Genomic DNA, 10889 nt, shown 5'->3' on the forward strand with positions numbered 1-10889 from the left:
ATATGATACGGACACGTCTCTACTTTAACACCAATCATATTCTTGCATCAGAATCAGAGTCTGGTAAGTCAGAAATATTCAGTCCTCAGAGAGTTAAATGTAAAATCAACGGGCTCCTCCATTGTTTGATTAAGGGCATACTGAGAGAGGACAAGAGATAAAGTAGTGAAATCATATACTATTAAAACACAAATGTAACGTTACATAAAGTCTCTAATTAATACATCCAATACCATCAACATGTATATTCATTCCACAGTCTACTAAACATGTAGGATGCTTTGGGATGTTCTAGTAACAAAAAAACAACAAATAAAAAGATAATACATATATGTGAAAATCAGGCAGATACTGTACTACAAGTAAATTACAAGTTTAATAAATAGCTGTATGCCTCTTGTCGTATTGTTCATTAACATCCAATTTGCAGTAAATATTCTTGGAGAAAGTTTGCTGAAAGAACCCAAATCTAAACGCCACCAGCACTAAAAGTGAAAGCTCTTCTGTGTACAGCATAGCTGTCAGTGTGAGCCTCACCCAATTTAATGGCACATTGCCTGTTACATAAAAGTCTTTATTAAAAAGATCAGAAATGGAATGCATCACATGCACAAAGCAAGACATTTGTTAAAATTAACAGTACGAAAACACGGCAGAGAATCTTAGCAAAACAATTACGCCAGACAGCACATTACAGTTTCAAGAAGCTCAAGTTAAGGAACCAAATGAAAAGTAAATAAATAAATAATAAATAATATCAGGCATCGCAGAAGTCAGTCTGAACTTCATCAAACTCTGGTTCACAACAACATGACTACAAAGAACATTCAAGATGGCTGTGATTTGGGGAGGGGGGGCAGGTGGTCTATACACAGTCTAGTCTTGTGTATCCATGTAGCTGTGTGTCACTAGAAAAGTTTAAGATATTTTTGCCATTTAATATTTTAAGATGGGGGCACCTAAGTTATTAGAACACATGGGGACATCCAAAGGGAAAAGAAGGCAGAAGACACACCTTTGTAGGAAACTGCAGATTTTCGGTGATCTCACAAATGTTCATTAGCTTGTGCTGACGGGCGTGAGGAGTACAGTCGCGGATGGCAGAAAGCACGGAAGAATACGCCTGGAGATTGCACTAAATACAGAATGTCTTGTAGTACCTCTAACCATGATATGATCCTGTTTAAAAGTAAAACTTCAAAATAACCTTACAGTTTATTTAATCAAACATCAGGTCAGGTTGGGGGGCATTCACTGGTACAGCGCATTGCCGCACCCTCCACATGACAAATCAGCTCAGGATCCTGGTTGGCAACCGCCAAGGCAGACAGATCCACCAGTCCAGTCCCACCCTCAGGATATGACCCTCTATCTGCCACAGCCAGGTGTTATGTGGCGTCCCCTTGGCCTGGGCCAGCCGCTCAGGTCCTTGACAATGAGAACCCTGCAAGCCGGATCACCCTCGGACAATCACGCCACCTGGCCGTAGTGCCATAACTGACACCCTCTTACAATGCAGGTCATGTGCCTCATTTGGGCCACTGTGAGCAACACAAAGTCAAACCAGCGGTACCCAAGGATACTCTGAAGAGACACAGTACCGAAGGAGTCCAGTCTTCATCTCAGGTCACTGAATAGCGTCCATATCTCACATTCATATAGCAAGACAGGAAGCACCAAGACTCTAAAGACTTGGACCAAGACAATTGAGTCCAGTGGCAGGCAGGGCATGTGGTCCACCACTTTGAGGAGCTGTTGTTGCTCCTCAGTGTTCCACTTCACACTAATAACACTTACAGTCATGTACTGATTTGAGGGAAAGGTGGCTTCCTGTGACAGTGCCAAGTTTAATGTCACTGAGCTCTTCAATATGACTCCAACTGCCAGTGGAGATTGCATGGCTATGTTCTTGATTTGATGCACCTGTGAACAATGAAACACCTGAACTCAGCCATTTGGAAGGGGTCCACTAACTTGTGGCCATATAGTGTATATATAGTGCCAATGAAAAATAGTCAGGCCTTATGTGTAGCGAGGCATTGCAACATGGCAAACACTCAGCAGTGTGGTTAATCAAATGAGGTGCTGGTGGAACAAAGTCAGACCAGACCACCGCTTAGATCAGAACAAGATAAAGACCTTAGCCAGCCAGGTGTCTGTCTATTCTGAAAAGCCTCAAAAATGACCAGAAGCCAATTAGAGAGATTACATAATAAGACACTGAGTGAACAAAGGAGGTGTTCCCATCAAGGCCACAAGACTGAAACATTGAATTCTCTTCAGGTTGAGTGTGTTTTTATGCATCCTCTGCTTTATCAGAAATCAGGCCCAAAACATCAGCTTTAGACACAAAGCCACCAGGTGAAGTTAGATTGGATTTGGAATGTATTGAGACCTCTTCACTTTCTTTACACTTGATGCATTTCTCATTGAAACACATTAATCTACACTGACTGGCCATTAGACCAGGTCACCCCAGATGCCATCAAAGTTGGAGAGATGTCCTACTCCATCAATTCCATGCTCTCTTCCAACTGGTCTGACCCATGTGCCTTTGGCATGGAAGAAAGAAAGAAAGAAAGAAAGAAAGGTCTGATTGTGCCAATCCACAAGAAAAGAGACAATCGAGAATTAGTTCTTTATTGATTGATTGATTTATTGTTGTTGAAGCTATCTGACCACCAATTTAATTGATTTATTGTTCTTGAAGCTATCTGACCACCAATTTAAATGTAAATATAACCAATGATTTTATTTTAAAAGTGAATTTTATACTCATATAACGTACACTTTTATATTTTATACTGTATTTATTCTAATTATTTTGGTGATGCTGATTTATGTCATCTATGCTTTGACTTTCCAAACCTTGACAATGTATTTTTTAGGAAATGCTTTCCTTGGTTATGTCTTGTTTTAAACTTTGGAATCTGAACTTTGATTATAACAGAAATACATTTCACATCTTCCTATCTACTGTACATGGAGCATTTCTATAAGCAGGCCGGCGTCCCATCGTTCATTCAATCAGCGCTGCACTGCACTGTTTTGTAGCCTGAAATGACGACACACACAAAAAATATTCCTCCAGTATTTAGTCAACGTAACTTAATACAGCCAAGTGAAAGATAAAATAGCAACAATTCAGAAAAAATAAATAAAAATAAAAAAACAGAATCCCATGTTGGTTAAAGGATCACCCCACATTTCACGATTCAAACCCCCTTTTGCTTTGATGCCAGCCCTGAGTCTGTTGTGATCCTTCTGTACCCACTGTGCCCATCTGGACTGCGTGGTATTCGTCTTTACTGTCCACGCTCAGTCAGACTGGATGGTGACCGCTGGTGGACTGCAGTCTTCAAGTCACTGCACAGATCTGCAGTCAGGATTCTTTTCTATACACACTGTAGACAGACGGATGGATGGATGGATGGATGGATGAATGGATGGATAGATAGATAGATGAAAGGCACTATATGATAGATAGATAGATAGATAGATAGATAGATAGATAGATAGATAGATAGATAGATAGATAGATAGATAGATGAAAGGCACTATATGATAGATAGATAGATAGATAGATAGATAGATAGATAGATAGATAGATAGATAGATCTTTTCTATACACATTGTAGACAGACAGACGGATGGATGGATGGATGGATGGATGGATGGATGGATGGATGGATGGATGGATGGATGGATAGATAGATAGCTGCACTACTAAGACAGGATTACAAGAGATACTCAGCTCTATCAGGTGTTCCAGAGTAGCAATAAAATAATTCCAGGTGGTGAGAGATGTTGACATGGACAGTTAGTCTGCAGTGAGGAGTGTGGTAGGAATGACAGCCTGGTTCATCTTATTGGCACCTTGGTGACACTTCACTTATTTGATAAAACTCAAAATCACGTGACTAAATCTGAGAAAGCCAAGTTTTGGGTGTCTGTTCAGAGTGCTAATTTAACATGGCAGAGAAGAAACAGTTTGAGGGACATCAGGCATTTCTGGAGGTTCCCCATATTGTGTGGTAGGTGTTACTGTCACACCAGGTTCAAGTGAGTAACTCCACCTCGAGTAGATTCATTTACTGATGCCATGTCTTTACTCGCCGGTGGTCAGTGTTTGCTGTGCTCTGCCTCAGTTCACTTTGATCTTAACCTCTTTGCTGTGTCCTCTACAATTTCATAAGGAAAAGTGTGACTCTGATGTGACAGATACGTCCACAAGAGGTTCATTTGAAGAGCGAATCCTGTTCAGAGTGCATTCAGTTACATGCACACGGGACGAGAAGTGAAGAGCTGATGTTAGAGCAAGTGGTCCTCCTTCATGTTCAGGGGGAGTTTTAGAATGTGTCTGTGGATGAAGTCGAGACAAACAGCAGGCAGATACCAATTCAAACAAGCAGAATTTATTTATTTCTTTATACTAGGTGAGTAGAGGGTCTTTGCCTTACAGAGACTAAGTGCAAAAAAGCCCCCTCATAGGGGGATGAGCTGCATTTTATAACGGAGATCTTCAAAGAAAGCAGTTAGAAAAAATAAGCTCAGTTTCATCTAAAGGTCGCAGAACATTCTTACACAATTTGTTGATTACAACGGAAAGCAGAAATTCTAGTCTTATATTTTTAATTAAGCTTATCAGAAAACTTGTCATACATTTGGCATCTTAATTGGACGATAATCTAGACATTGCTGAGGCAGCCGGGAAGAGCCAAAAACTGCATTCCACATCAGCAGCCCTACACTATGTAAGCATGCCCATTCCATCTGCTATAATAATACCTAGCCATACAGAGAACATGCAGATTTTCATACAGAAGCTAGCAATAGATTTTAACTTCCATTCCACATGTCCCAGCCACAAGACCTTCAGATCCACAAAGAGAGAGCATGATAGATGTTTTCAAGAGTTTGTCAAGAAGTCAGTTTGTAGTTACAAGCATAAGATGCAGGAACGTCTTGTCCTGGCAAAAGATTTTAGAGATGTCAACTCATCTTTGATTGGCATCGTTGGTTATAAGAAAGACAGATGATGGCTAATGGCAGAAGGATAATTATTCGGCTCAGGAACTCCAAGAAATGATCTTCAGAAATGGTCATGGGGTGGCAGTGGTTTCTGAATTTCTGTATTTTTTAATGGCTTTGGGAGCCAATGACATCCTAATAAAGTGAACAATGCCTATTTTGTCCTAGCAGATGTTGTGGCGGATGGCCAGGACCCATGCCTGGCTGGGATGCCCCTTTGTCACTAGATCCGGGGGAGCAGTCATGGGAGCCACGCTATGTCCTTTTGTTGGCAGACCCCATGGGTTGCATCAGGTCCACTTTGTGGAACACCAGAGCTCTCATCTTGGTTGGAGTCCGTGGCCTCCGCCAGGGGGAGCTGCATAGAGCTGCATGGCTTAACAAGCCCGTCTGGGCGGGAACGCAGCCACACCCAGAAGTGCAACCAAAAGTAGGTCAACGAGCACCTGCAGCACTTCCAGGTGGGTTATAAGAGGAGCCTGCAGCCACTACTCAGTGCGCCAGAGTCGGGAGAAGGTGGCGTGGCGTGGCGTGGCGTGGCGTGGCGTGGCGTGGCGTGGCGTGGCGTGGCGTGGCGTGGCGTGGCGTGGCGTGGCGTCTTTATTTGTGTTGGGGCTCTGTTGTGCCTGTTGGGTTCACGGGGAAGATGTGCCCAACAGGTGAAGAAATTAAAGTTTTTGCTTGTTTTATATGTGCCTCTGGTGTCAGTTTGTGTCGGGTCGGTGCCAATAAAGTGCTAATATCACAACGTGTAGTAAACTTTACCTTTTCAAACTGTATAAGGAACTTCTACAAGTGTTGGCCCTGTCAGGTCTTGTGTTTTATTTTCCATATTCTCCGTCAGCATCAATAGCCTTGCATCAGAAAGCACCTTCTACATCAGCTTGAAATGTATACCTGTAGTCTCTTTCCCACTTCTTCAATAACGTCATCATCACTTCCCAAGTTTAACTTTGGAGTGGCACCTTTGAAATTAAAATATCTGAGAGAGGAAGATGTGGGCTGCAGGGTGGAATGAAAGAGCAGTTGTTCCAAGTTCACCTCCTACATCTGAATGTGTGAGTGGAGGTTAACTCACAACCCCAGATTGGCTCCACATGGCTGAGGGTGCCTTGCAGTGGCCTGGTCTGTCAACTGGTAAGATGGATGACCCCTTAGCTTTCATCTCTACGTTCATTAGTGCTTTCTCGTCTTCACTCCAGCAGTCTGTTTGAGTCTTCTGGTGTATATTGTCAGATGGAGAATTCTGAACTTCACCTGTTAAAATGGAATTTCCTGTCCAAACTGGGCAAAGTTTGCCAAGGTCACTTTGAATCTTTCAAAATAACATTCTGTCACAGTCACTGGCTTGCCGTGCGAGCTGTAAGGTTATGCATTGGTTAGTCTTACAATCATCCAAACAATGGCAGCCATTACATTTCGTCTTTTGCTCTTTCATCTCAGTTTCTGCAGTTCCTGGCCAGGCAGAGTCGAGTGCTCTGTGAATTGTTTTCGTTCCTCTGCTCCATGGGTGAGTGAGGTTCATTGTCAGGTGTCTACTTTTAGACAGATGTGGTTCCCTTTCATCCATTTATTTTCTGAATTAGCTATTCCTCTATGAGATAAGCCCGTTTTTCAGAAGCACTGCACTAAAGGCCAGTGCCAGCCTTATCATAAACAGCCTCCCCTCACACCGCCACAGTGGCTCATACAAGGTGACATCTCGACCCGGCCGTGTGTCACTGAAGCGTAAAAGAGACGGTGACAATGTGGAGGTCTCACACAGAAAGTGAGCAGGCCAGGCTTTGGAGATGGCCATGCACTTGACTTGGACTCCATTTAGACTGAATTCCTGTCTTTAGTTGTGCGGTTAAACAGTACAGGAAGTGAAACATAAAATAATTTTGAACTGAAGGATGGATCTATTTCATTATGAGCACTTCGTGTCTACTTTTATCAGCACAAGTCTCATTTGTTCTTGACTCTGTGAATATAAAATTTAATTGTGATACCGTTTGCTTTTTTTCTAATTCTTTTCTGATGAACTTTGTGTGGGTGTGTGATTGGTGTGATGTGGAAATTCATTTATTAATTGCATTTTCTTTTTGTTTTGTTTTTAAATATTTGCAACATACAGTAAATGAACAAGATGAAAAAACATGGTATGAAATTTCATATCTACTTTTCAGATGCCATATATCATGGGAGGGGGCCCCTTGGGCTTGGACTATTGTTTGAGTCCCACCTGGGCGTTTTGTAGGAAAACCACAGGGAAACTAATATATGAAGTCAAAGATTAAGAGATACCTAAAATTAAATACACAGTACACAAGAACAGAAAGCAGTGTGGGAGAATGAAAGAGGTGTGTGGTGTGACCAACAGGGGGCGCCCCAGACACACAGTCAAGGGTGCAAATAAAGTGAATTATATTACACCTTTTCAGGTTCTTTCTCCAAAACGAGTCCTCAGAACCACAATTTCCATGATTATTCTCCTCTACTATCCTCCAGCCTTGTGCAACTCATTTGAATGAGGTCAAGTGGCTTCTTTAATGCCAGACTGTGAAATAACTCCTGGTACCAAACGATTACACCCTGGAAGCACTTCTGGGTCAGGTGGAACATCATTAAAGTATGTGAATCCGTTCCCTTCAGCTCTCTCTGTGGTGGTAACCACATACCCTGACAGGGCTGACCATCACAACTACAATTCCCAAGGTGCCCTACGGGTGTACAGATGGCGGCTGTACCCAAGTGATGCTGCTACTTGGTGTCCTGGAGGAATAGATGGTCCCAAGAGACAGTCTTTACTTATCCCTCCATTACATCTTCCTGGCCAGGAAAGGCACCTGCAGCCAACCCAAGCAGGGTCCATCCTGTCCATCCAAATCCTCCCTCATGGCTTCGTGTCCAGGTAGGCCATAAGGTAATGCCAGTACATCCACCTTGGCACTGACAGTGGAGAGCAGCAAAAGGCACAGAAACAGCATCTGTGACTCTGAGCAACACAGGAAGAGGGACAGAGTAGGCATTGTCAGTGCTTAGAATTCTACTGGATGGCCATCAGAGCACAGTATGCCATGTCTGATCGTAAAACACAGAGAGAGACTCCCACCTGTCAGCTATCTGATCTGAGGGAGAGAAAAGAGAAAGGGACGTGAAGGGAAACACATTTCAAAATGTTACTCTGCCAGTGTCACACTATCAGGCATTTTCAGCTGTTAAGGGAATATTTAAAAATAAATCCTATAAAGGAATGAAATAAAGATTACCATCCATCCATCCATCCTCTTCCGCTTATCCGAGGTCGGGTCGCGGGGGCAGCAGCTTAATCAGAGAGGCCCAGACTTCCCTCTCCCCGGCCACTTCTTCCAGCTCTTCCGGGAGAATCCCAAGGCATTCCCAGGCCAGCCGGGAGACATAGTCCCTCCAGCGTGTCCTGGGTCTTCCCCGGGGCCTCCTCCCGGTTGGGCGTGCCGGAACACCTCACCAGGGAGGCGTCCAGGAGGCATCCTGATCAGATGCCCGAGCCACCTCATCTGACTCCTCTCGATGCGGAGGAGCAGCGGCTCTACTCTGAGCCCCTCCCGGATGACTGAGCTTCTCACCCTATCTTTAAGGGAAAGCCCAGACACCCTGCGGAGGAAACTCATTTCAGCCGCTTGTATTCACAATCTCGTTCTTTCGGTCACTACCCATAGCTCATGACCATAGGTGAGGGTAGGAACGTAGATCGACTGGTAAATTGAGAGCTTTGCCTTACGGCTCAGCTCCTTTTTCACCACGACAGACCGATGCAGAGCCCGCATCACTGCGCGGATTCCGCACCGATCCGCCTGTCGAACTCACGCTCCATTCTTCCCTCACTCGTGAACAAGACCCCGAGATACTTCAACTCCTCCACTTGGGGCAGGATCTCTCCTCCAACCCTGATAGGGCACTCCACCCTTTTCCGGCTGAGGACCATGCTCTCGGATTTGGAGGTGCTGATTCTCATCCCAGCCGCTTTACACTCAGCTGCGAACCAATCCAGAGAGAGCTGAAGATCACGGCCTGATGAAGCAAACAGGACAACATCATCTGCAAAAAGCAGTGACCCAATCCTGAGTCCACCAAACCGGACCCCTTCAACACCCTGGCTGCGCCTAGAAATTCTGTCCATAAAAGTTATGAACAGAATCGGTGACAAAGGGCAGCCCTGGCGGAGTCCAACTCTCACTGGAAACGGGCTCGACTTACTGCCGGCAATGCGGACCAAGCTCTGACACGGTTGTACAGAGACCAAACAGCTCTTATCAGGGGGTCCGGTACCCCATACTCCCGGAGCACCCCCCACAGGACTCCCCAAGGGACACGGTCGAATGCCTTTTCCAAGTCCACAAAACACATGTAGACTGGTCGGGCAAACTCCCATGCACCCTCCAGGACACTGCTAAGGGTGAAGAGCTGGTCCACTGTTCCGCGACCAGGACGATAACCACACTGTTCCTCCTGAATCCGAGGTTCGACTATCCGACGGACCCTCCTCTCCAGAACCCCGAATAGACTTTTCCAGGGAGGCTGAGGAGTGTGATCCCTCTATAGTTGGAACACACCCTCCGGTCCCCCTTTTTAAAGAGGGGGACCACCACCCCGGTCTGCCAATCCAGAGGCACTGTCCCCGATGTCCATGCGATGTTGCAGAGACGTGTCAACCAAGACAGTCCTACAACATCCAGAGCCTTAAGGAACTCCGGGCGTATCTCATCCACCCCGGGGGCCCTGCCACCAAGGAGTTTTTTGACCACCTCAGTGACTTCAGTCCCAGAGATGGGAAAGCCCACCTCAGAGTCCCCAGGCTCTGCTTCCTCATTGGAAGGCATGTTAGTGGGATTGAGGAGGTCAAAGCCAACTCACCACCAGGTGGTGATCAGTTGACAGCTCCGCCCCTCTCTTCACCCGAGTGTCCAAGACATGTGGCCGCAAGTCCGGCGACACAACCACAAAGTCGATCATCGACCTGAGGCCTAGGGTGTCCTGGTGCCAAGTGCACATACTGTATGAACACCCTTATGCTTGAACATGGTGTTCGTTATGGACAATCCATGACGAGCACAGAAGTCCAATAACAAAACACCGCTCGGGTTCAGATCGGGGGGGCCATTCCTCCCAATCACGCCCTTCCAGGTTTCACTGTCATTGCCCACGTGAGCATTGAAGTCTCCCAGCAAAACGAAGGAATGCCCAGAAGGTATGCCCTCTAGCAACCCCTCCAGAGACTCCAAAAAGGGTGGATACTCCAAACTGCTGTTGGGATACGCACAAACAACAGTCAGGACCCTTCCCCCCACCCGAAGGCGGAGGGAGGCCACCCTCTCGTCCACCGGGGTAAACCCCAATGCACAGGCTCCGAGTCGGGGGGCAATAAGTATGCCCACACCTGCTCGGCCTCTCACCGGGGCAACTCCAGAGTGGTAGAGAGTCCAGCCCCTCTCAAGGAGATTGGTTCCAGAGTCCAAGCTGTGCGTCGAGGTGAGCCCCACTATATCTAGCCGGAACCTCTCGACCTCGCGCACTAGCTCAGGCTCCTTCCCTTCAGAGAGGTGACATTCCACGTCCCAAGAGCCAGTTTCTGTAGCCGAGGATCAGACCGCCAAGGTCCCGCCTTCGGCCACCACCCAACTCACACTGCACCCAACCTCCTTGGCCCCTCCCATAGGTGGTGAGCCCATGGGGAGGAGGACCCACGTTACCTCTTCGGGCTGTGCCCGGCCGAGCCCCATGGGTGCAGGCCCGGCCACCAGGCGCTCGCCATCGAGCCCCACCTCCAGGCCTGGCTCCAGAGGGGGGCCCGGTGACCAGCGTTGGGCAAGGGAAAACGTCGTCCAAAGGTTTCGCTC

This window comes from Polypterus senegalus, chromosome 2, assembly GCF_016835505.1.
Source record: "Polypterus senegalus isolate Bchr_013 chromosome 2, ASM1683550v1, whole genome shotgun sequence".
Lineage (NCBI taxonomy): Eukaryota > Metazoa > Chordata > Cladistia > Polypteriformes > Polypteridae > Polypterus > Polypterus senegalus.